Source organism: Mesoplodon bidens (genome assembly GCF_964165515.1).
Source record: "Mesoplodon bidens genome assembly, chromosome: 3".
Classification (NCBI taxonomy): Eukaryota; Metazoa; Chordata; class Mammalia; order Artiodactyla; family Ziphiidae; genus Mesoplodon; species Mesoplodon bidens.
Window position 1 is genome coordinate 58,018,969 of NC_138178.1, and position 26,500 is coordinate 58,045,468.

At 46.3% G+C, this 26,500-nt stretch overlaps 1 long non-coding RNA gene across 1 annotated transcript in view; it reads left to right on the top strand.

Moving 5' to 3' along the window:
• Positions 1-9,758, top strand: part of LOC308614193 — a 28,233-nt gene extending 18,475 nt beyond the window's left edge. Inside the window, exons 2-3 of the long non-coding RNA XR_014015365.1 lie at positions 8,923-9,113; positions 9,243-9,758. This is a non-coding gene — a long non-coding RNA (uncharacterized lncRNA). The remainder of the gene's footprint in view (positions 1-8,922; positions 9,114-9,242) is intronic.
• The last annotated feature ends 16,742 nt before the right edge of the window (positions 9,759-26,500 follow it).

Here is a 26,500-nt window from a genome sequence, read left to right on the forward strand (position 1 = left end):
GAAGTCAGTCTCTTGTAGACAGCATATATACAGGTCTTATTTTTGTATCCAGTCAGCCAGTCTATGTCTTTTGGTTGGAGCATTTAGTCCATTTACATTTAAGGTAGTTATCGATATGTATGCTCCTATTACCATTTTCTTAATTGTTTTGGGTTTGTTATTGTAGGTCTTTTCCTTCTCTTGTGTTTCCTGCCTAGAGAAGTTCCTTTAGCATTTGTTGTAAGGCTGGTTTGGTGGTGCTGGATTCTCTTAGCTTTTGCTTGTCTGTAAAGGTTTTAAGTTCTCCGTCGAATCTGGATGAGATCCTTGCTGGGTAGAGTAATATGGGTTGTAGGTTGTTGCCTTTCGTCACTTTAAATATGTCCTGCCAGTCCCTTCTGGCTTGCAGAGTTTCTGCTGAAAGATCAGCTGTTAACCTTATGGGGATTCCTTTATATGTTATTTGTTACTTTTCCCTTGCTGCTTTTAATATTTTTTCTTGGTATTTAATTTTTGATAGTTTGTTTAATATGTGTCTTGGTGTGTTTCTCCTTGGATATATCCTGTATGGGACTCTGTGCTTCCTGGATTTGATGACTATTTCCTTTCCCATATTAGAGAAGTTTTCAACTATAATCTCTTCAAATATTTTCTGAGTCCATTTCTTTTTCTCTTCTTCTGGGACCCCTATAAATCGAACTTTGGTGCGTTTAATGTCCCAAAGGTCTCAGACTGTCCTCAATTCTTTTAATTCCTTTTTCTTTATTCTGATCTGTGGTAGTTATTTCCACTATTTTATCTTGCAGGTCACTTATCCATTCTTCTGCCTCAGTTATTCTGCTATTGATTCCTTCTAGAGAATTTTCAATTTTATTTATTGTGTTGTTCATCATTGTTTGTTTGCTCTTTAGTTCTTCTATGTCCTTGTTAAACGTTTCTTGTATTTTCTCCATTCTATTTCCAAGTTTTGGATCATCTTTACTATCATTACTCTGAATTCTTTTTCAGGTAGACTGCCTATTTCCTCTTCATTTGTTTGGTCTGGTGGGTTTTTACTTTGCTCCTTCATCTGCTATGTGTTTCTCTTCTCATTTTGCTTAACTTACTGTGTTTGGGGTTTCCTTTTCGCAGGCTGCAGGTTCATTATTCCTATTGTTTTTGGTGTCTGCCCCCAGTGTCTAAGCTTGGTTCAGTGGGCGGTGTAGGCTTCCTGGTGGAGGGGACTGGTGCCTGTGTTCTGCTGGATGAGGCTGGATCTTATGTCTCTGGTAGGCAGGACTGTGTCCAGTGATGTGTTTTGGGGTGTCTGTGACCTCATTATGATTTTAGGCAGCCTCTCTGCTAATGGGTGGGGTTGTTTTCCTGCCTTGTTAGCTGTTTGGCATAGGGTGTCCAGCACTGCAGCTTGCTGGTCGTTGAGTGGAGCTGGGCCTTAGTGTTGAGATGGAGATCTCTGGGAGATCTTTCGCCATTTGATATTACATGGAGCTTGGAGGTCTCTGGTGGACCAGTGTCCTGAACTCGGCTCTCCCACCTCGGAGGCACAGGCCTGACACCTGGCTGGAGCACCAAGACCCTGTCAGCCACACGGCTCAGAAGAAAAGGGAGAGGAAAAGAACGAAAGAAAGAAAAAAATAAAATAAAATAAAGTTATTAAAATTAAAAATTAAAAAATTATTAAAAATAAAAATTAAAAAGTAATAGAAAAAGAAAAAAAAGAAAGAAGAGAGCATCCAAACCAAAAACCAAATCCACCAATCATCACAAGCACTAAAAACTATAGTAAAAAAGAAAAAAGCGGACAGACAAAACCCTAGGACATTGGTAAAACCAAAGCTATACAGACAAAATCACACAAAGAAGCATACACATACACACTCACGAAAAGGGAAAAAGGAAGTAAATGTATATATATCTATATAGTAAAAAAAAGGAAGAGAGCAACCAAATCAATAAACAAATCCACCAATGATAATAAACTCTAAATACTAAACTAAGATAAACATAAAACCAGAAACAAATTAGATGCAGAAAGCAAACCCCAAGTCTACAGTTGCTCCCAAAGTCCACCACCTGAATTTTGGGATGATTCATTGTCTATTCAGGTATTCCAGAGATGCAAGGTACATCAAGTTGATTGTGGAGAATTAATCTGCTGCTCCTGAGGCTGGTAGGAGAAATTTCCCTTTCTCTTCTTTCTTCACAGAGCTCCCGGGGTTCAGGTTTGAATTTGGCCCTGCCTCTGTGTGTAGGTCTCTTGAGGGCGTCCGTTCCTGCCCAGATAGCATGGGGTTAAAGTAGCAGCTGATTCCGGGGCTCTGGTTCACTCAGGCTGTGAGGAGGGAGGGGTACGGATGCGGGGTGAGCCTGCGGCGGCAGAGGCCAATGTGACGTTGCAACAGCCTGAGGCGCGCTGTGTGTTCTCTCAGGGAAGTCCCTGGATCATAGGACCCTGGCAGTGGCGGGCTGCACAGACTCCCGGGGAGGGGAGGTGTAGATAGTGACCTGTGCTTGCATACAGGCTCCTTGGTGGCTGCAGCAGCAGCCTTAGCGTCTCATGCACATCTCTGGTGTCTATGCTGGTAGTCGCGGCTCGCGCCCATCTCTGGAGCTCGTTTAGGCGGTGCTCTGAATCTCCTCGCGCACACGGAAACAATGGTCTCTTGCCTCTTAGGCAGTTCCAGCCTTTTTCCCGGATTCCCTCCCAGCTAGCTGTGGCGCACTAGCCCCCTTCAGGCTGTGTTCACACAGCCAACCCCTGGGATCTGACCTCTGAAGAAGCCGGAGCCTCAGCTCCCAGCCCCCACCTGTCCCAGTGGGTGAGCAGATGAACCTCTCAGGCTGGTGAGTGCTGGTCAGCCCCGATCCTCTGTGCAGGAATATCTCTTCTTTGCCCTCTGCACCCCTATTGCTATGCTCTCCTCTGTGGCTCCGAAGCTTCCCGCCTGCCACCCCCCGTCTCTGCCAGTGAAGGGGCTTCCTAGTGTGTGGAAACTTTACCTCCTTCACGGCTCCCTCCCACTGGTGCAGGCCCCGTCCCTATTCTTTTGTCTCTGTTTATTCTTTTTTCTTTTGCCCTACCCAGGTACGTGGGGAGTTTCTTGCCTTTTGGGAAGTCTGAGGTCTTCTGCCAGCATTCAGTAGTCGTTCTGTAGGAGTTGTTCCACATGTAGATGTATTTCTGATGTATTTGTGGGGAGGAAGGTGATCTCCATGTCTTACTCCTCCTCCATCTTGAAGGTCTCCATCCTACATATTCATTTTTATCTCTAGTAATATTCTTTTTTCTAAATACTACTTCTTCCAATACTAATACAATCACACAAGTTTTCTTATGCTTGTTGTTTTCATGGAATATCTGATTCCTTTTACTTGCAAACTATCTGGACCTTTATATTTAAAGTGGGTTTTTTTGTAGACAATATAGTTGGATCTGCCTTTTTATTCTGACAGTGATTTTTAAGTTGGGGTGTTTAGATCATTAACATTTAATATAACTTTTGGTATGAATCTACCATCTTGTTATTTGTTTCCTATTTGTCCCATCGGCTCTTTGCACCTTTTTTTTTTTCTTTCCTTGCCTTCCTTTGGATTAACTGAATTTTGTTTTAATTTCATTCAGTCTTCACTATTGACTAATTAGGTATAGATCCTTGTTTTATTTCTTGCTGGTTGTTCTACGGCTTACAATATATATCTTTTCCTACCAGTCTCCACACATGCTTGGGCATAGCCCCGTCTTAGATCCTCACATTCAGTAGCTTTATATAACCATTGATAGATCCAAACAAGGCTCAGTTTGGCCCTAATCTCCCTGCTCCCTACGCTCCCCAACATGAGTGCTTTGTCCAACGCAGGCAGAGTTCCTCGTGGTTCTTCATGTACACATGTGGCCTTTTCCCTGAGGAACCTGTGTGTCTGGTGGGGTCCTCTGGCTGGCAAGGCTTGCCACCACCTCTGCCAGTTCCACCCCCAGCAGACTTCTTCTGTCTTGTGTTTACAGAGCCAGCCCACCATCTCCATCTCCATGAAGTCTTCTTCACTCACCTCTCTATGCATGTATACATGCACACACATACACACACACACAAACACACACACACACGTGCGTGCATGTGGGCACCCCCAGAACTGTACTTAGGTTTGATCTTGGTTCACCTCTTCCTCCTGTTCAAGTGGAATTTCTTAAAGACAAAGATTTTGCCTTATACATTTTTATAGTATTTTATCTCCAGACCCAGGAACATGATAGAAACTCAACAAATGACTGCTGAACGGTATACTCTCTTCTACCTTAGGAATTTATCTGGACCAGAATACTCATGCCAGCCAATGAAGGCATCCCCTTTTCCCCAATCACTACTGATTAAAGACTGCTAAATTAACCTTTGAAAACATACTGATGGTTACAGCCCCTTTGCCAATGCATCTGTTCTTTCCACATGTGCCAGAACAATGAGTCCTGGTACATGGTTCTTAGTTACGTGAGAGGACACTCAAGGGTTCATCTTGGTCACCTTACTTAGGCTCTTGCCTCCCCATGTCTCCTTGGCTCCTCTCTTTCTATTCACTCCTAAGAAGGATCATTTCAGTAGATGGCTCCTTTTAATCATTTTGCTAATGGAAGATGGTAGTTTTGATCTCAAGGGTAGGACTGTCTTTTCCTATGCTCTGCCCCCCAAAGCTGGAGGCATCTCCCTGTGGCCCTGGAACCAAGAACAAGGCTTATAATTTTGAAACTACTACTTCATAGTTGCATGACCTTAGACAGGTTACCTAACTTTTCTGAGACTGAGTTTGATCATCTATAAAGTGAGGGTGTTGATGATAATTATCAATGATGTTAGTCATAATGATAATTCAGTCACAGGGTTGCTGGGATGATTAAATGAGATAAAGTACATCATAAATTTAGTATGATGCACATAGTAGGCATTCAATAAATGTTGTTCTAATTATGATTACTATTAACCCTCAGTACACTAATGATGCTACCACTCTGGTCCTCCTGCCTCTCACACATACATAAACACTTCTGGAATCTGTTAGGGGTTATGCCACAGTTAGAGGTGCCTAGAAAGAGGAAGAGTGCCTGCCATCTGCATTGGAGGGGGTAATGTTTTGTGAATCCTAACTTGGGAGCAGGCAGTCAACTTCAGATGGTGGCTCAGGGGGAGATTTAGGAACCAGAAACCAGGAATGTCATCTGTAAGAATTATGTGGGATTCTAGAACTCAGGTAGTTTAAGGACACTGCATGATTCTGGAAACTTGGTCTATGAGAATTGTATAGGCTTATGGAACATTAGACTCTAGGAATGCTGTGTGTTTCTAGATCCAATGGTTTAAAAGAGCTATGTGTGATTCTGGAACATTAGCCTGTGAAAATGTTATGTGATTTGCAATTTTGGCTAATAATGATGTTATGCCATTTCATAACTTTATGTGCTTCTGGAAACTTGACCTGTAATAAACTTGCATGATTCTGGAAACTTGATTTATTAAAACATTACATGATTCTGAAAACTTGGCTTGAAAGAAATATGCTTGATTCCAGGATCCTGCCTATCATAATATTACTGTGTTAACACTGTGTTATTTCAGAAACTTGCTTACAAAAATATTATCTGATTCTAGAAGCCTAGTCCATAAGAAACTTATGGTAATTCTGGAATCTTGATTTCCGTACCTTGGCCTATAGGAATCTTGCATGAGTCTGAAAGCTTGTTCCGTAGGAGTCTCATATAATTCTGGGTGCTCGATCAAAATAATCTCATGCGATCTGGGAAGGCTGGTTTATTGGACTTTGTGATTCTGAACCTTGGCTTATGAGAATTTGATGTGAATCTGGAATTTGGGCCTGAAAGAATCTTGTCTAATTCTAGAACTTTGGCCAATGAGAGTCTTATGTGATTCAGAATCCTGGCATATAATGGCACAACATTTAGAACTTTGGCCAGTAAGAATGTGGCGTGATTATGTAACTGGCATGTAGCAACATGGTATGGTTTCAGAACCTTAGTCTTTATAAAGCGCCATCGTGAAACCTTGATATGTCAATGATCACTGGTTATCTTTTAATGTCTGTTCTTCCTTTCTTTCTTGGTTATAGACCCCCTGATTTTTAGCTGGGCACATGGCCACCTGAATTTAAAACTAAATTCTCATCCTCTCTTGCATCCAGGTTTGTCTTTCTGACTAAGCTCTGGCCAATGACATGTAAACAGAAGTGGCACACACACACACATTCTAGAAAATGTCCATATATGGAGGTGCTATGCCCTTCCTCTCTCCAACCTCCTTTCTGCGGCTGGAATGTGGACCTGGCTCCAGCAGCCAGCCCACTTGAATGATAAAGTGATTTTTGCAGGGAGGCCATGAATGATGGAGCATTGAGATTGAAGGAGCCTGGGCTCCTGACACTGGGGTGTGCCATCCCAACCCTATTTACATGATATGAGAGAGAATTCATTTAACTGCCTCATTTAAGCAAGCCAAATCCATTGTTTTAATCTAACAAATGATAGATGATTCTGAAGACTTGGTTTCTGTCATTCTGGCATCATGGTCTATAAATCTTCTTGATTTATAGATTATCTGTTGGCAACCAATCATCACTGGATTACCTGTTGCCAACTAATCATCACTGCTGTGCTCTTGAAGAGGGAAAGCCAAGAACTACATTTCCCAGAATTCCCTTCAATGTGGTTCTGGATTAGTTTGCCTGTGAGGGGCACTCATGTGATATTTGAAAGGCAGAAGAGGAGAGGTCATTAGTCTCCAGAGACAGTAATAGGCAACAGCATGGGCAGACTCTGGCTGCTATGCCTTAGAGCAGAGGTTAGCAAACTAGAACCCATGGGTCAAACTGGCCTACTGCTTGTTTTTGTAAATAAAGTTTTATTGGAACACAACCATATTTACATATGGCTGCTTTAACAATACAACAGCAGAGTTGAGTAGTTGCTATAGGGAACATATGCAGCCTGCAAAATCTAAAATATTTACTATCTGGCCCTGTAAAGAAAAACTTTGCCAACTCCTACTATAGAGCACATGGTTGTAGTTCAGTAACTTCAATTTAATAAGTATATGTTGAATATCAGATGTCTGATGTGGGGTTAGGGGAGAGTCTTGTTCATAGAGTGGGTATAATTTAAGGGAAACAATAAAGTATGCCCAGGTAGCAAGGTCTCATGCATACTTATGTCACATTCAGATAATCAGATAAATTGATAATTTTATTTTTCTTCTCCAATAATTGATCTGATCTCCTTCAAGTCACTATTCATTGAGGAACAGAGGCAAAACACACTACAATTTCATCTACCCCAATAATTTTTAGTTCATAAAATAATTTAGTCTTTTTAAGAACAATGCTTGGTTTCATTACGTAAAAATGAACAGGTGTGGCATTTGGGGGAGAGATAGGTCTTCAGATTCATGCTGTATCCTCTGGAATTGCTGATTTCAGCTTCAGAAAAGCTGGTCCTGAGTGCTCCCTTGACTGGTGACTGTGAGGAGGTACTGGGTGTGGCACCGGCATCATTGCTGGGGTTTGTGGATGCCGTATCTCATGGACTGCACTCCCTTTTCCTTCGCGTGGTCAGAGCCCATATTGCCCCAGCTGATTTGGCCCCTCCTTGGTTCTTGCTGTCTGCTATTTTGATTAAAGCCTAGTCTTCAAGTTCATTTTAAGTGAATATATCTTTACCTAGAGAAAAGAAACTTACATGTTTATGAATACATTAAAAAAAAAAAGCTGTGTTGTCTTCCAGCTCCCCTAGATCCAGTGGGAAAGAAGAGGAGGATTCCTGGTGGGGACTAGGTGTTGTCACAGATCTGGTTCTCGCTTTGTCTCATCAGGGAAGGGGAGTTGGCCGAGGGTCCTCATTTCTATGAGGTGAGCCAGCTAAAGTCCTGAGGCATTAATGGTTTGAAAAACTATTGATCCTTTTAAAAAATTATATCACAGAATGGTAATCACACTCTTATGTTTCAGTTTTTGTGCCTAAGTTGAAACATTTGCAATATATTTGAATTGTATTATACTACTTAACATCCATAAGTTTCTACAACATAGGAAACAGTTCAGTGACCAAAGAGAAAGTTTAGTCACAATATAACAGAGCTGGGTACTGCAGAAGCCCAGGCTTCAGAAGCCTACCAAGAAAGCACACTGGAACCAGAAAAGAAACCCCCTTCCTCCTGCAGTGTCTTTCTAGCACCCTCTACTGACAAAGCTTAACATTGTGCCAGCTGGCAAAGGAAAAATTGTTTGAAGGGCCCAGCTCCATTTTTGCAGAGCTAGCTGTGAAGGGAAAATTTAGAACTGAGAGTCAAGTTGATAACTGGCACATATGGGCTATGTCTATCCACAATTACCATACTAAAAAAAAGGAGAAATTTTTGAAATATTTACTAATTAATTATTTAAAATAACAACAATAAACCTGTTATTATTAACATAATGCATTTTAATGAAAATAACTGTATTTTCCAAGACAAATAAAATAAGTGGGAAAAGTAGCATTGTTTTATATTTTTGGAAATATCTTTGATGTTTGATATGGTAGAAGACAGCTGGCTTCTCCTATCTATTTCTGCAATCTATGGTAATATTTTGTTTTGGTTGAAGTAAATGAAGAAAGTCTGCATCTCACCACACATGCATGTGCACGCGCACACACACACACACAGTGGTAACTGTGTGAGGTGATGGATATGTTAATTAGGCTGATAGTGCTGATCTTTTCACAATGTATATCAAAACATCAAGTTGTACACCTTAAATAATATCTTTATATGTCAGTGATATTTCAATAAAGCTGTTTTTAAAAGTTAAAAAAAAGAAAACTTTGCTTCACACAGATATGTAGTTGAAAAGGGGAGAGGAGTATTTTAATAGTTTTTAAAGGTGATTGTAAATATTCTTCTTTGACAGTGCACCAAAGATCAACAAGTGGTGGCTTCTGCTCCGGACGCGCAGGCTCAGCGGCCATGGCTCACGGACCCAGCCACTCCGCGGCATGTGGGATCCCCCCGGACCGGGGCACAAACCCACGTCCCCTGCATCGGCAGGCGGACTCTCAACCACTGCGCCACCAGGGAAGCCCAAGTGGTGGCTTCTTAAAGGTTAGTTGCAGTGAGGACTCTGAAACCATATCAGTGAACTCCCTATACTCTGTTACATTGAAATCCACTTGTCAACCTTGCACTTTATTTATTTTGTTTTTGTTTTTGTTTTCTTTTTGCGTTACGCAGGCCTCTCACTGTTGTGGCCTCTCCCGTTGCAGAGCACAGGCTCCGGACGCGCAGGCTCAGCGGCCATGGCTCACGGGCCTAGCTGCTCCGCGGCATGTGGGATCTTCCCAGACTGGGGCACGAACCCGCGTCCCCTGCATCAGCAGGCGGACTCTCAACCACTGCGCCACCAAGGAAGCCCCCAACCTTGCACTTTAAATGGATATTTTGCCTGTGAGTGATTTTGAAACATCACGCATTGATCATTTGGAAAACATTAGTTCACTGAGTTACGTAGATCTTCCAAATGTTGATACATTTTGTTATACAATATTAAAAAATAACATTCCTTAATATTGCAACCAGTTGGGAAGCTGTCAACCTCACAGTGGCAAATACACATTTTCCAAAATACTAAGTTGCACTTGGAAGCTTGAATTTTATAATTGGCAGCAATTATTGTCAATTATTTTTCTTGAAGTGGTAGGCTCACTTCATTCATTTTCAAGATTGTGTCTGCCAAATACCCACGTCTGAATAGCTGTACTTTGTCTTTCAAATAAAAATGGTGTTCCATGAAAAAAGTACCTAGTTTAACTCACAACTCAACCAGTCACACAAGTCCTTGTCCTCTAGACAGCCCCCATACTTTTGCATACAGCAGAACTGCTTAATGCATCTTTCCCATTTTATCACACAGAGTCAGAATATTAAAAAGGCACGTAGTCAAGATTCAACATTTAATAAAATGAATAATTTTTACTGCTTCATCAAGGCCATAAATCAAACTGGCTTTTTTTTTTTTTTCTGCAAGTGCATGGTGGTGAAAAACACAATCAGAATCTACTAGTACACTCTGGACCACTACCACAATTCATGCTAAAGCACCAGCAGTTCTACTCACCTTTGCTTTTGCACCATTAGTGTAAATTTCAACAGAGTGAAAAGGGAAAATAATGTCTAAGTATTATTATGAAAATAGTTTTGACTTTGTAGAGCCTCTGAAAGGTCTCAGCAACCTCCAGCGTTCTGCAGCCCACACTTTGAAGATCAGGGATCTATTTAACATTTTATAAATACGTATCATTATGTAATTTCAGGGCCCTAATTTTCATTTGAATTAAGAGTCCTATTGGCACCAAGTAATACTGTTTTATTTTAAGGGGTAGTAAAACTAGAACAGAAGGCATAGCACACAGATGATGAGCTCACACCAAGTGATGTCAAACCCGCTAAATGAACAAAGGTTTTATAGTAGTTTGGATAGAGGAAAAAGTGATAGGGGAGTTGGATCATCACGCAGCACAAGATAATAATATGCTGAACCTAAAAGAATCTACATCAGCGTAGTCAATACCATAATCATATTGCCATGGTGGTTTAGTTTCATCAAAATAACATCATGTAAAAAAAATGGTTTTTTGGCCATGCCACGTGGCATGTGGGATCTTAGTTCCCCAACCAGGGATCGAACCCGCACCCCCTGTAGTGCAAGTGGGGAGTCTTAACCACTGGACCACCATGGAAGTCCCCAAATGACATCATTTAGAGCTAACTATCCCCCACCACTGAAGCAAGACCCTCTGAGTACTTTGCCCAATGCTCTGTGATTTGTGAGGTTGTTCAGTCTGACTGGATAACAAGTACTATTCCTGGCCCTATGTGAGCTTCCGCACCTCTTATCCTTTCAGGTGCTTCTTCCTCTGGCTCAGGTAGTCTCCTCACATACAGTGTGCTTCTCAGTACTCTGCTGAAGACTTGAGGGGGACTCTCTGCGGATCTTTGCAGTCCTTTCTCTGTGTGGCTCTCTCCTCTCCAGCACTGTGCCCTGTAAGTTCTAGCTGCCTTGGTCTCCCTAGATTCAGTTCTGTCTCCTCACCTCAGGGAGTCTGCCAGGATCTGCCTGTGTTCCTTCACCCTGCACTGTGGCTGGGAAACTCTCAAGGCAGCATGATAAGGCAGCCATCTTATTTGTTTGTTGTGTTTGGGGATCTCTGTCCTTTGTTGACTGAGGTCCAGTGTCTTGAAAACCATTGTTTCATATTTTTAGTTGTTTCAGGTAAGCCAGTAAATCCATTCCTTTACTTCCTCTTGGCTGGAGGTGGAAGACCCCAAATGTTCCAGATCCCATCCTACCATGTGTGCCCATGTATTAGGCTGACCCATCCTTAACCACATAACATCTGAGCTTATCACTTTTTTGTAGTGCCTTGCCAAATGCAGCCAACATTAAGCAAATTACACTATTAGCTTTCTGTCTTCAAACTTCTTTCCCTAGACTACGTTCCAAGTAACCGCAGGCAGTTGTTTTACCTAATGCTTCTCCACTGCATGGATCACCATCTTTCCAGCCTCCAACATCAGTTTTCTCACTGTCTGCCACGGAACTCTTAAGAGTATGCCACATCTTTTTGTTTTTTGTTTATTTCAACAACACCCCACTTTCAAATACAAATTTCTGTCAGTCAGAATAGGATAGGCTAAACCATGCTAACAACAACCCCCAGATGAACAAAACTTGATTTCTGGCTCACACTTCATGTCCAGTAGGAAGGGGACCTCGCTCATGGTAGTCACCCAGCAACCAGGCCACCCTAGTCTCCATCTCAACACTTGCTTTCACAGTTGCCGAGCAGGAAGGGGACACTGCCAAAATTGTACACTGGCTCTTCAAGCTTCCCAAGAGGGTCATACATTACTTCAGCTCACATTTTATAGGTCAGGGCAAGTCATATGGCTTCACTTAATTCCCAAAGAGAGCAGAGATTTTCATTCCTACCATGTGCCAAGAAGGAGGGAAATGGGAATATTTTCCACCAACCCCAATGCCCACTCACATATTGTGTAGCTTCTTCTTTGATAATCAGCAGTCAGTATCGATATGTGATTTGTTGAGTGATGCTCCACTACCCGGAATATTTAACAAGAAATGCCTTGTTCCAGACTTCTGCTGGGTTGTCAGAGTTTATTGCAGAACAGAGGAAACTTTTAACTACTAGGGCAGTGCAGATCTGAAAAGCATCAGGCTGGCCAGGTGGAGATAACTCAGGAAGGCTTGGAGTAGGGGAGGCATCGTGAACTGGGAGCACCCACAATCACAGTAACCCTGGGCTTAGTTTCGATGGAGGCATTTTCCAGCACTGGCTCTGCTGCTGCCATGTGATCTTGAACAAGTCGTGTCCTTTCTGTAGCCCTCAGCTTTCTCTCCTCTAAAAAGGGAATAATGTGTGGAAATTTCCAGAAGAGTGGCTGGCATGCTCCCTCCCCCACCCCAGGGAAACATCTCTTGCTCCTGGACCCGAGCCTGGGGCTGATTCACAGTCACTATCAGCATCATTCTCAGGCTGGGCCAGGTCAACAAGTTGTTTATCTTGGTGTCTGAGCCCATTCCTGACGTTGCAGAGACACAGACGCTAAAAGCATTCGGGAGGCTGGTGGGTCCCCACCCCCACCTTACCACCCTCTCCCCTCCCTTGTCTCTCACCCCAGGGGCTTGAGGGAATGACAAAAAATGCTACTAGAAGGCCAGCAAGGCCAGTTTCCCAGGGACAGAGTCAAGTGGTTCCCATAGAGACCCTCCCGTTTGCTTCCAAGGATCCATCTCTTGTAATGGCTCTTGAATTTATGCCTCCTTTCCAGGCCCTGTGCCTGTCTCTGAGCTCAGGGCTTCCATTCCTCCCCGCAAGACAATTCTAGAAATCTCCCCTCTGTCCTCCTGCCCTGTTCCCTCCCCTCTTCCCCTCGTCCACCACTGCCTGTGATTGCCAGTCCTGTCTCCCCAGCTTCCCCTTTGCGGCCCCCTGCCCAGCAGCCTTCACTGGCTGCCCAGGTAAGGGGATGAAGCCCTCCTGCAACTCCCCCCTCTCCTCTCCCCAGCCCTCGATTCGGAACAGTCTGCTGGACACGTGGCGTGTGTTCCTCCTGGAATATACCCCCATCCCTTTCTCTGGTTGTCTAAGGGGTATCTCAGACCCCACCCTGGTGTCCACACCAGCCCAACCTAAGCTCTTATGCCCCCTGCTGTAGACAGCTAGCTGTGTAGGGTGGCGGTTGAGAGCAGGGGCGCCGACACCCCGACTGCGAATCCACACCCTGGCTCTCCTCCTCCTGAGAGAGTGGCTGTATCTCTGTGTGGCTCAGTTTGCCCATCTGTAAAAAAGGAGACCATGATGGTACTGATCTTGGGTGGCCTTGGCCTGCAACGCCTTGAAGCAAGATTTTGGTTTCTCAGCCAGAGATTGGAGTCAGGCCGTGGCAGTGAGAGCGTTGAACCTTGCCACTAGACCAACAGGGCCAGTGGCCAGTGACAAGGCCCTGGCCTGTTGGCCTGTTAGCATTCATTGAAATAAATTCCCACAAAGACGGAAAGTAGGGAAACAAGTGAAGTGTTTATTAGGAGGAAAGAGGGTACACATGGATAGACTCACACAGGCCAGATCAGAGAGAGAGCCACACCCTCATGGTAGTTTGAATCACTTAAATGGGGCATTTTTCCCGTGTTTCCTCTGGCCAGTCATATTGCATTGCCTGGTTCTAGTCCATATTTGATATATCAGGGGGTCCTCCCATGTGTGCGCACGCATCTCTTAGCCAAGACGGATTCTAGCAAAGAGGCCTATGGGTTAGTTGACATCACATACTATGGGGTGGCGCCCCCTCCCTTTTTGACCCCCAAGGAGTCTTTCTGCGCATGTGTAGTCGGGAAGGTCGCCTTGACCTCGAGAATGAGAAATATGTGGTCTCTTCATCTCCCATCTGGACAGGGCTCAGCTCTTCTCTGCCCCTGCCACTGCTGTTATCTTAAAGAGTCCACTGGAGGCAGAGTCCAGCTGTTTACCCTGTTCCTGTTGTTATTTTTATCTGGAAGTGTAAACAGGAGGCTGGCTGTAAATGTCTAACCTGGAGCCCATCTATCTCCTGCCTCAGTACCTCCCTTAGAGGGTTACTGGGTGGAGCAATTGCAGGATAGCATGTAACAATACGCAGTGTGTGTGTGTGTGTGTGTGTGTGTGTGTGTGTGTGTGTGTGTGACCAGTGACCAGTGGCACTAGGCATCATTTATTTCATCTATTTCATCCATTGACCCACCTACCCGGCACCTGTGTGCTGAGCCCCACATTTTTGCCAGGCTCTGAGCTAGTTGCTGGGGACGCAGAGAAGCCTAGGACTCAGTCCAGGCCCTGCAGTGGGAGCAGAGAACAAGGAATGACCCTCTGTCTGGGGGACGGCACCTAAGCGGGGCTCCCAAGGTGGCCCGGGGAAGGGCACCACACCCCAAGTTGACCCTAAATTCTTAAGAGGATGGGGATGGCACAGTGACATCTCCGTGCTCCCTCTGGCGCCTGGCACCAGGCCCTGCTCACTGCAGGAGTCGAGCAATGGAGTCAAGTCATTGACTAGTAGTGACCTTGCTGTGCCTCATTTTCTGCATCTATGAAATGGTGGAAATAATAGTTCCTCCTTCGTGGGACTCTGAGGCTTGAAGAAGTTATTATGATAAATAAAATCACGATGCCCAGCACATGCAGAGTATTCAGTCAATGAGGAAGGTACAAATAAATGAAGACCCTGAGCCTTCATGGATTTTCCCCTAACTTTTCAATCTAGGGGCTTAGTTCATTTATTTTCACTTTTTCACTGCATTGATATATAAAGGCATTTGCTGCTATAAATGTTAGGTCTGGGGTTTATAGGACTCCAAAGTCTGTGGCCTCCCTATTGCACCCAGCCCAGTCCCTGGCATCCATGAGGTAGTAAATTCAATCCTGTGAATTGAATCATGAATTGAATTGCATTGCCTGTCTGGGTATGGTCGCTCCCCACATTTTAAAGTTCGTGAGATAAAGAATGGGGTTTCCCCACTGGCCTCTCCCACCAGTCCAGAAGCTCTCCGAGGCTGAGACCCAGTACTCCCCAACCAGACTCTCTCCTTCCTCCCCTTGGAGCCCTGCCTGGACCAGGGTAGGAAGGGTGGTAATCCTGGGAAAGGGGACAGAGTAGCAGCCAGGGAAGCCCTTGAAGGAGCCAAAGAGGTTTCCCCTTCCTTTGGTCCTGGCAGAAACATTCCTTTTTCAGGAGAGAGAAATCCCATCGTCGAGGTCAGTAGGGTAAAGATCCAGGGTAAATGAGGCCTGTCTGGGAGGCTGTGGGCCCCCCAGGGGGGTGGGCGGCGGGAGCCGAGGTCGCCTCCTGGGCTCAGGCCCGGACATCCCCAGCCCCCAGCCAAAGGTCGTGCTGCGGAAAGTGACGACAGCTGTGCCCACGCCCAGAAAGCCTGTCAGGGCCAGCGGCCACTCAGAGACTTGGCATTTCCTCCAGAAAGGTCCCATTTCCTCAGCACGGGGTCTCCTAAACACCCAGACCTCACCCCACTCTGCTGTTCCTCTCTTGCCAGCTTGTGTCACTCATTTTCCAGGGCAAAATTCCAACAGGAACTGTGTTGGCTACCCTCGGTCCTCCAGGTGAAAAATGGGCTTGAGGCCCTTTTCTGAATATAGAACCACTGTCTTGTTGATTGTCCATTATATTCCACTCCTCCCCCTTCACATTTCCTGCCTGGAGGTTGACCAGACAAGGAATTGTAGTGTTCCTTGCCAATGAAGAAAGCCGTCTAGAGGGCTTCCCTGTGGTGCAGTGGTTAAGAATCCGCCTGCCAATGCAGGGGACACGGGTTCAAGCCCTGGTCTGGGAAGATCCCACATGCTGCAGAGCAACTAAGCCCGTGCGCCACAGCTACTGAGCCCGCGTGCCACAACTACTGAGCCTGCGTGCCACAACTACTCAAGCCCGCGTGCCTAGAGCCCGTGCTCTGCAACAAGAGAAGCCACCGCAAGAAGCCCACACACCACAAGGAAGAGTAGCCCCCACTGGCCACAACTAGAGGAAGCCTGTGCACAGCAGCAAAAACCCAACACAGCCAAACATAAATAAAATTAAATCTTTAAAAAAAAAAAACACATCTAGAGATGAGTGACTTGCTCCTAGACTTCCCCGAACTCGGTGTAAGATTCTGTCATCTCATTGCAGAGTGTGTGTGTGTGTGTGTGTGTGTCTCTGTGTGTGTGTGTGTGTGTGTAGAGTGACTTTCTGTAAATTGAATCCTGGCTCAGCTACCCCAAGGACTTCCAAGGTGTTCAGGGACCTGCATGGAGTCCTGTCAAAGTGGGAACAGTCAGCCGCCTCCAGCCCAGATCCTCTGCCACTCTGTGTTGGGTTTTGGTCATTCTAGAGCCTGGGGGTCTTGGTGGGCCACCAGCAGCTGCTGCTAGCCTCCTACCTGGCCTGTCTTCACTGCCCAACACGGTGATTTTTTTTCTTCTCTCGCAGCCTGCCTGCCTCTGACCCAGTGCCTGGTGCTCAACAGTTACTTAGTGAATGAAAAAGAATGAATGAATGTTGCCTTGTTATGCTCTTGATCCTGCCTTGGTCCTGCCCCTTACTGGTCTTATGCTGACCTTTTCCTCCACTGACTTTAGCCTCGACCTTAGCTAGTATTTGCCCTCTGTCCACCCCACCCCCGGTCCTTTAGGCCAGGACAAAAAAAAAAAGCTACAAATACTAGCTAATGTTTTAGGTAAGCAATCAGGATAGTTTCTCTCTCAGGTTGGATCACATCTTACATATCCGATGGATTTGAAAAATAAGAGAAATCACAACAAAGGGGAAGTAATGGTAAGAAAGGGAAGATAAAATAAGGAATGAGGTAAATGCAAACTGGGAGATCCAGTATAGTTGCTAGAGATAGGCCAGATATCTGCTGCTGAGCTTCCTGGCAGCCAGTGCAAAGAGGACAACTTTATTAGTTACAGGATTGATAAAGACAATCAGCTAGAGAAGCCCAAGTACTCCTGGAATTATGCCTCCTCATAAAGCGAGTTCATGTGAATCAACTGCACCCAGTAACCACAATTAGAGCAAGAAAGTTCATAGCACTGCTCCCTTTTTTAAAAAAATATAGAAAATAGAGACCATCACAAATATGTGCAACTCTACCATCTATAATGATAGTCATTAATATTTTGTCAGAATTATTTTAGTAAGTAAAAGAAATAAAACACCTCACATAAAGTCCCCTATCTCCTTCTTCTCACCTTCCTCTCCCCAAAGGCAACTACCACAATGAATCTGGTGTTTATTCTTCCAGTCAATTTAAAATACAGACATATGTTACATAAATAGTATTAATTATCATTTTTAATCTACATAGCATCCTACTAAATATTTCAGTCACCTTTTTTTTAACAGTGTGATTTTTAGGTCAGTCCTTGTTGATATATAAATCTAATTCTTTTCTTTTAATGTCTGTGCACTATTTTATAGAATAAGTTTACCACATTTTATTCATCTCTTCTATTAATGGACATGTGGATTAGCCAATGTCTTTCTATTAAAATCAAAGCTGCAAAGAGCATCTTTGCAGTGGTGTACTGGTAAATGTTTAACCATCAGCTTTCTGTAAAAAAGAGCCCTGGTCTGTAGTGTTTGTTAATTTCCAGGGTATAAATAATCTCACCATGACTGATTTCAAGCTACTGACGTGACATCACTGAATGCAGAGTTGGGAAGAGTTGACACAATCCATCTCATGAGCTGGTGCAAGTCAGCTCCAGCACCACCACTGCATGTACATCTCCCTGCACATATATGTGAGCATTTCTCTAGGGATACATGTCAAAATGAAGCTGCTGTGGGTACTCTCAAATTTATCACAATTGCCAAATTGCTTTCCAAGTTGGCCTAATTTACACTCCTAGCAGCACACGAGAGTGTTCATGTGTCTACCTCTTTACCAATACTCAGTGCTTTTCAGACTTTGCCATTTTTGCCAGTATGATGAATGAGCAGTGGTACAACAAGTGAGGGTGAACACCTTTTCACGCGGTTATCAATGACTTGGATGTCCTCTTTTGCAAATTGCTTTTCATATTCTTAGCCCATTTTTATCTTGATTTATTTATCTTTTTCTTATGCTTGATAGGGGTTCTTCCTACGTCATATCCTAATCCCTTGTCTGTTATATGAATGGCAAATATCTTTAGTCTAACTTACTAATCTTTTTTTTATTCGTTTATGATTTTTATAGTTTAAGGAATTCCTCCTCTTCCCCAAATCATAGATACCCTCCTTCCTTCTTTCTTTTTTTGCAGATAAGTCTTTTTCTATTACAAGAGCAATACAGATTATTTGCAGAAAAATTAGAAAATACATATAAGCAAGGAGATGAAAAATCACTTATAGCCCTACTACCCAGAAATAACACTGTCAGTATGTTGGTATATTACCTTCAGTTGTGTATATGTCTGTCTACACTGTCCCTCGAGGTGGCCAGTGACATCGCACCACTGAGGGCATCTTGCTCTGTGGTGTGCAGCTCTCTGAGAGTTTGCTTTAGCAGTTTTTAATCTGTCAATCTTCCTTCCTGGCATTTTAGAGCTGGACTTTACATGCTTGTTTTTTTTTTTTTCCTTTTTATTGGCGGGTTGTTTAATGTGTCTGCTCTTGTGGCACCAAAGCCTCCCGCTGTCTTGAGCAAAGACTTCCAGCTCCTTCCCTCCTGCTCCCACTCTGGCCCTTGGCTAGCCTCTGGCAGAGCCAGCTCAGCTTTCTGTGGGGCAGGGGGGAGGGGCCACAGGGAAGACGGAATGGGAAAGGCCCTGAGCTGGCAATTGGGTCGCTCCACTGCAGCCCCAGCTCCTCCACGAAACTGCTGGTGACCACGGGCAAGTCACTTAGCTTCTCTCAGTCCTACTATGCTTCCTGCTTCCTGGAGGGTGCAACCTACTCTTGGTAGGTTTTCCAGACCTGGAAGAAGGTAGAGCCGGCCAAGAGGTGGAGAGGAGAGATGCCAGGCACCAGGTGTGCTTGCAGCTGAGAGAGCTCTGTAGAGAAACCTCCTTGCCTCAGGCAGATTTGAAGCTACTTCATTTTGCCACATGAAAACGCAGCGTTGCTCAGATGAGCCCCAGAAGCAAGCTTGGTGTAATGCTCCCTCTAGTTGATTTAGATTTTCTCCCAGCTTTGTCATTGACTTGCTATGTGGCCTTGGCAAGTCACTCTGCCTGGGCTTCAGGACTCCTCTGAAACTTGCCCATCATGGAGGCTACTTAGTGATGTGAGGGGCTATGGAGTCAGAATGGCAGCATTGAATTTCAGCCCCACCTCAGACCATCTTAGGCAAATTATTTAACCTCTCTAAAGTTCAGTTTCATAATCTATAAAATTGGAACACAATAGCAGCTATCTAGTACAATTTGCTGTAAACTTTTAACGAAATGTTCCAGGTGCAGAGTAAGGCTGAGCGGGTACATTTTGACACCACTGAGTTCTGGGATTCTAGGGTCACCTGAGAAAGGATGGGCATCATTCCCAGAATGGCCAGCAGGTGGTGCTGTCTCAGAACAAATCTCCCAGTTGCTCCAGGGGAAGGCTTTCTCCAGCAGACAGGGGAGGACCCTCTGGAGCCAGAGGACGTTTGAGACGGAAGGGGTTCTGGAGAGTCCAGCTTTTCCAGAGGGGGACCCTGAGACTAAAGAGGGCATGCTGCTTTCCTGCAGTCATGACAGCCAGGGATTGAACCCAGGCCACATGCATCCCAGAGGGAGACACTTTACTTTCCTTATACCTCCCATCTCTCTCCCACCTGCAGGCTGCCGCCTCCACCACAGGTATGGGCTGTTTGGTGGGCAGAGCCTGCTTGAAGAGATTGCGATGATCGGCTTCCCACAGCCGTGCTGGGTGTGTGCCTGGGTGGAGAGGAGGCTCCTGACTCTCCAGGGGAAAGGGGCCCAGGGTGTCCGCCCCTTCAGTGACCCTGAACGGGGTTCCCCACTCATCATCTGCCAAGGTGGGTGGGGAAGTTACAGCTGGGAGAAGCTAAGGCATGACCCCAAAGAGAGGCAGCTCAAAGGGCGCAGAGTCAGGATGCTCTAGGGCCTCATTCAGTGTGAGTGCCCAACCCACCCCCAGCCCAGTCCACCCCAGTCCTCACTCTCAGTGTGCTGGGCATCGGTAGACCCAGAGAATGACCCCTAGGCATCCTCAGTGCAGGCTTAAGGTGCAGCCTGGCACTAGGGGTGGCTTGTATCTTGGAGCTCCCTAGGCCCCAGATCCCCACATGGACTGTGCGTAAGGTAGTATTGCTCCCAGCTTTGGGAGCAGAGGGATCAGTGGGTGTCTGGGCAGCCCCTCCCCCAGCTCTGCCTTCTCAGCCTCAATTTCTCCTCAACACTCAGCTCCCCTACTGCCCCCCACAGACCTGGCCCTTGACCAGCCACATCACTCCCTCTGAAGGTCCCACATCATCTCCAGGCCGCCCAGACCCCCAGATCCTCTGGAAGGGACACTGAGCAGCTAGCCCCCTGGAACTGGCGAGCTAGGACCCTCGCAGGTAGACGGACACCTGGGCTGTTTTCATTTCTTTAGACTGAGGTATATTTGAAAAGTAAAAAATGGCAACTAGAGTTACAAAGACTGCAGCTTATTTTAAATGCTTATGATTACTGATTAATACTTTTCACTTATGAAACATGAGAGTGACTAGAACCTTCTTTGGTATGACATCTGCAGTCTGGATTTAGGGCCCTTCATCAATGTGATGCTCAGAGCCAAATGGCCCTCCTTCCCACTCTCCCCATAGACCAAGACCAGAGGCCGCAGGGTTACTGGGGTAGGGTGGGGCAGACCCCTGGCTGGAACCTGGGGTCTGGTGTCTTGTCCATCTCTGCCCCTGAGGTTCTGGAATCACAGAATGTCAGGCCCAGAAGGGGCCTTGGCTATCAGCTTGCCCAAACCCTCCTGTCACAGATGCAGAAACTGAGAAGGAGGGAGGAAATGTCCTTTGCTCGAAACACTCAGCAGGCGAGAGGCAGATCCAGGCCATGGCACCAGTTGTCCTGACTCCCAGGCTGGTGCTCTTCCTGCTTCACTTTAGTAAAATGGAAAAGGAAAAACACCCAGGAAAGAGAGAGGCTGAAACACCTCCTTGTTCCCCTCCTCAGCTAGGCCACCTCGGTCCTCCTCTCTCCTGACGCTGAATCCACAGCCCTGACCCCAGCCACCGCAAAACAGCCCTTTCATCTGTTACTCTTGGCATTTGGACACAGAGGGAATCTGGCCCCATCTAAACACTGAAGCAATCTAGAAAGGGCTAAAAGCTCCCAAGGGGCAGAAATGGCCATAGGAGGGATGGGGGAGGCAGGGTCTTGTTGCTGGGCAACCAGCTTCATCTGTTGCCTCGGTGACAGCCCCATCAGAGGGAGGCTGTGTGCAGAGTGTGTGTGCTCATGAGTCTCCAGTCTTTTTAGCACCAGCTGGCTGGAACCACCTCCTCCCCAGGGAAGACTGCCTCCTGCACACATTTGAGGCACCCCAAACATGATAAGGACCCTTTCTGGCCTCATTTCTAGCCTCCTCCTCCATTCCTTATCGCAGAATCTCAGGCTTCAGCCACCCCAATTTGTCAGCCTCTCTGATTACAATATCGTTGGTCTTACCTCCAGACTTTTGCTTAAGCAGTTCTCACAACTTGGTGGGCTGGCTGGGGTCTCTGCCCCTGAGTGGCAGAGATCAGGGAAGAGGGACGCTTGCAGCCCAACCGTGGTGCTGGGTGGTTACAGAGACTGCCCACGAACTGGGCTTCTTGCCGCCAGCCTTTGGGTGATTGAAGAAGCAGAGAGGTTGCCGTTCATTCACTTGACAAACATTCAGGGAGCACTGCTTACACGCCAGGCATGGTGCCAGGCCCTGGAACATAGGGGCACATAAGACAGCCCAGTCACTGCAGCTCAGCCTAGCAGGGCAGTCAAACAAGAAAAGGGAGAATTGCGTAGAGGGAGATGTGCTCCAGTAAAGAGGAGATCTCAGAGAGCTGTGTAAGCACAGAAGAAATGCATCTCATCCATAACCGAGGGAGAGGGGGTGGTGTGGTAGGCTGAATAATGGTTCCCCCCAAAGATGTCTGTGTCCTAATCCCCAGAACCTGTGAACATTACCTTATGTTGCAAAAGAGACTTTATAGATGTGATTAAATCAAAGATCTTGAGATGGGAATGTTATCCTGGATTATCTGGGTGGAACCAATGTAATCACAAGGGTCCTTATAAGAGGGAGGCAGGAGGGTCAGAGAGAAGAGACAGATGATGGAAACAAGAGAGGCTGGAATGATGGGAGGAAGTGGCCACGAAGCAAGGGATGCAGGTGGCCTCAGAAGCTGAAAAAGGCAAAGATCAGAACCTTCCAGAAGGAGTGCACCCCTGCCAATAGCTTGATTTGACCCCGTGAGACTCATTTTGGACTTATGGTCCCCAGAACTGTAAGAGTAAATTTGAATCCTTTTAAGACACTCAGTTTGTGATCATTTGTTACAGCAGCCACAAGAGGAGGGTGAAGGCTTCTTGGAGGAGGTGATGTTTAGCAGAGTTTTGAAGTGTTAGTAGGAGTGAGTCCAGCAAAGGGGCAGAGGAAGCAGCCCGGGCAAAGGCGAAAAAGTGAGAGAGCTCCTGGCACTTTCATGCCCTAAACGTGGTACAGTGAGGATTGCAGGTGAGGGGAGCTGCCAGAGATGAGCAGGGAGACCAGGGCAGGGGCCAGACCACTCAGGATCTTACAAGCCATGGAAAGAGGTTTGGATATTTCCTAAGAGGAACGGGGAGCCATTGAGGACCGAGGTGGCCTAGCTAAGCAAGGGAGGGCTAGATCACATTGGAATCCTCGAAAGGTCCCTCTGATTTCCTAAGGGAGAAAGGATTACAGGGGACAAGAAGGATGTGGGGAGAGCAAGTTGGTGGCTGTGCAGTATTCCAGTGGGGAGGTGAGCATGGCAGTGACAGGCTGGAGAGGCGGTGATGGTCAGAAGAAGCTCAGCAGGTGGACTGGTCAGGTCCTGGTACTATTGGGATATGGGGAGAAGGAGGGAGAAGAGGCAAGTAACACAGAGATTTTAGCTTTGCCAGTAGGTGGTGCCGTTGGTCCCATTTGGGGAACTGGGGTGTGCAGCTGGAGGAGGTCAAGGGGACTGGACTCAGAGGCAACTGTTGGAAGGACCATCCAGGGATTCATGCCTCAGGACCGGGAGCAGGTGGGGGCAATCCTGAGCAGGCATCTTGGCTGGGTTCTGCCAAGGGCCCCAGGCAAAACCCTCAGGAGATGCCCACCTGGAAACCAGGGAGTTCCTCCCAGAGAATGTGGCTGCCAAGACTGAACAGATCTTTTACCTTCCTCCCCGGCCCCTTCCTCTGCACAGTCCTAGCAGGAGAAGCGTTCCAGTCCTAAGACCCGTGACTGCCATTGCTCAGGCTGGGACATTTGTCCAGGTTCCTGGAGAAACAACCCTGCCCTCTTATTCCAAACTCCCTGTTACAGCACATGCAGAGTCAGGCCTGGGCTTTGGGGGAGGCAGGGGCTGTAGAACTGTTAACTCTCACACCGGCAGATCCCCACAATGGAGGAAAGCTGGGGGCTAGAATATCCCCTTCACACCCTGTGTGACCCCGGCCTTGGGTTAGAGGCTTTGAAGTCTCCATTAGCAAATGACAGGAAGCACATGGAGAAAGATGCTAACCTTCATGAGAAATCAAAGAAATAACTATTAAGCTGCAAAGCATCCTCATATTCAGCGATGCCCCGTGTGGGGTGGGACACTGGGGCGTGAATTGGTAAATCCATCTGGAGAGCAACTTGAGAATCTGTAGCTTAGAAATGCTTGTTTCCTTTCACCCAGCAATTTCTCTTCTAGGAATGTGTCCTAAGGAAATAGGCACAGATGTATAAGGAAAGATTTATGTTAAAAAATGTACCTCACGACAGTTCTTATAATTGGGAAAATGGAAACTGTTCCACAGCAGGGCAATAGTTACGACTCTAGGGCCCCTCGGAGGAAGGACTATTATGAGGCCTTAAAAAAAAGATGTTTGCAAAAAAAAATTTAATGATGTGAGAAAATACTCATAAATATGAATACTCATAATCTAAATAAATATATATCATACAAAATTATCTTAATGGTATAAACTCAAGTCTGCCAAGAAAATTGCAAAGAAAGAAATTTAAAAGCAATATGCCAAAGCAAAAACTTGACTGACCATATATTTGGTACTTTGGGTGTTTTGTTTTGTTTTTGTTATTTTGTTTTTTCTTTTTCTTTCTTTCTTTCGTTCTTTCGTTCTTTCATTCTTTCGTTCTTTCTTTCTCCTTTGCTTTTCTATAATTTTCTGAATTTTTTCCTCACATTTTCTACTGATATTCATAACAAAAAGAAAAAAGTTTAAAACCAAAAAGTCTATTTGGAAATCAGGAGCTGGTGTGTTTCATAAGCTCAGGGCTTTCCTCAAATAGATGAGGGTCTAGCCCTCCCCTTCCCACTCCCCAAAGCGGGCAAGTGAGTGACCATGAGCTTCCAGGAGAAGGTGGCTTACAGATAAATCGATCACCTGGGTGCTCCCGGCTCTGATACAGTCACCAGTGCCCCAAGGGAGTGAGTTGACATCTCCGAGTCTCGTTATCCTTGTCTGGTGTTGCTCTCACTTTGTGGATGAGGAAGCTGAGGCTCACAGAGGTTGAGTAAGCTGACAGTTAACTTACTCAAAGTACTAACAGCCAGGAAGGGGCCCCAGTGTTTGGAGCCAAGGTCAGACAAGGCCACCCTCCACAGCTAGTAAATGGCAGAGCTGGGATTTGAACCCAGGCCTGTCTGACTCTGAAAGGTGTGATACCACACCCAGGGGTATCAACACGGAAAGTTGTAGATTGAAGGACGTGCTGCTTCTCAGTCCAGGTACACAGGAAAGCCACCTGGGAAGCTTTTCAAAACTACAGATGCTGAGGCCTTGTCCCCCCAAGCGAATTAAGCCAGACTTTCTGGGTGGGGCCCTGACATCTGCATTTTAAAGTCTCCATGTGGTTTCAATGTGCACCCAGGAATGAGAACCACTGAGCTCGATTCTCTCAAGTCCCTTCCCACCTGAGCATTCCCGGGTGCTGTCTTGTCCAAGGTCACACAGCTAATTAGAGGTGGAATAAGAAAGTGGGCCCAGACATCAGGCCTTCCCAGCAGGGCTCTGTCTGCTCCCTGCCCACCCTGGGGCTCAGGTTCGAGGAGCCAGAGCCCCTGTGCTGTTTCCTGTTTCTGGAGTCTTCCAGCTCTTCCCAGCCAGGCCTCTGCTAGTCCCAGTCCTGCAGGGCTGTTGTTTCCATTCTGCTCCTCCACGACACCCTCCAGGGCCTGGCTCCCCCCCACCTCACCCCGTCCCCCTGCCCCACAGCAGGGGCTGAGGTGGGAGGCCCCCTCTCACACTTTCCAGCCTTGGGCAGGCCGGGCCGTCCCATCACAGGCACCAGCCCTCTCCCTGTCCTCATAGTCACTGAAGACGTTGTCTCAGGAAGGGCCCCTGGCACTGCCTGTGGCTTCCCTGATGAGCTGGCAGGACAGATTGGCATTGTGGGCCCTGAGGGCTGGAGTGGGAAGAACCAGAGCCTCCGAGGAACAGCCTCAGTGAGCCCTGCCAGACAAACCACAAGCTGGGGGCCCTCGCAGCCTGGGCGGGGGGGTCCCTGCAGTGGGACCACGCCTGAGGGGTGTCTCTGCTCTCTGCAGCCCCTGTTAGGGAGCAGCAGTGCCCAGTAGGGAGTCAGTGACCTTATGCAGCTGAAGTCGTTTGTGAAGTGAGCAAACTAAGATGATTTCTAGTCCCTGTGTCAACCGAGAGACCAAGCAGAAATGACTTAGTTACTTGCTCCAGGAATGTTAAGACTATCTACAATGCTAAGACTGTCTGTTAAGACTGTCTGCTTATGAACTGTCTACTCACAAGCAGATCATCAGGACTCACTTCAAGATCCTCACATCCCTGTGGTCTGCAATCGAAAACTGTAAATTTCCCCCAATCCCAACCACTTCCCTGCCAGCTTTAAGCAAGCGCAGGCCTTAATGTCCTATCTGTGCTCTTCTGTGACTGCCCCATTTTGGACACAGCCTGTGAGGGTGGATTCTCCTTTACTGCCAGAGGCCTAGGAACCAGCTCTACTTAACAGTTCTCTTGTGTCTTTTGGGCAGTCCACCATCAACTTCTTGCTGACAACCTTGGCTGGTGTGCCAGTGTTGTAAAAATATGTATATATGGTCTTTGTCCCCCATTTCTGGCACAGAGCTCCTAAAACCCTTGGAATTTCCTGAGTATTAGGAGTCTCTTTTGAGCACACCTGCCTGTAGGCTAATGAGATGACTTAGGGTGGGGCTCTAGACAGCCTCAGGATGGGGCTGGTCACCAGAAAAACCAAGTGATTAG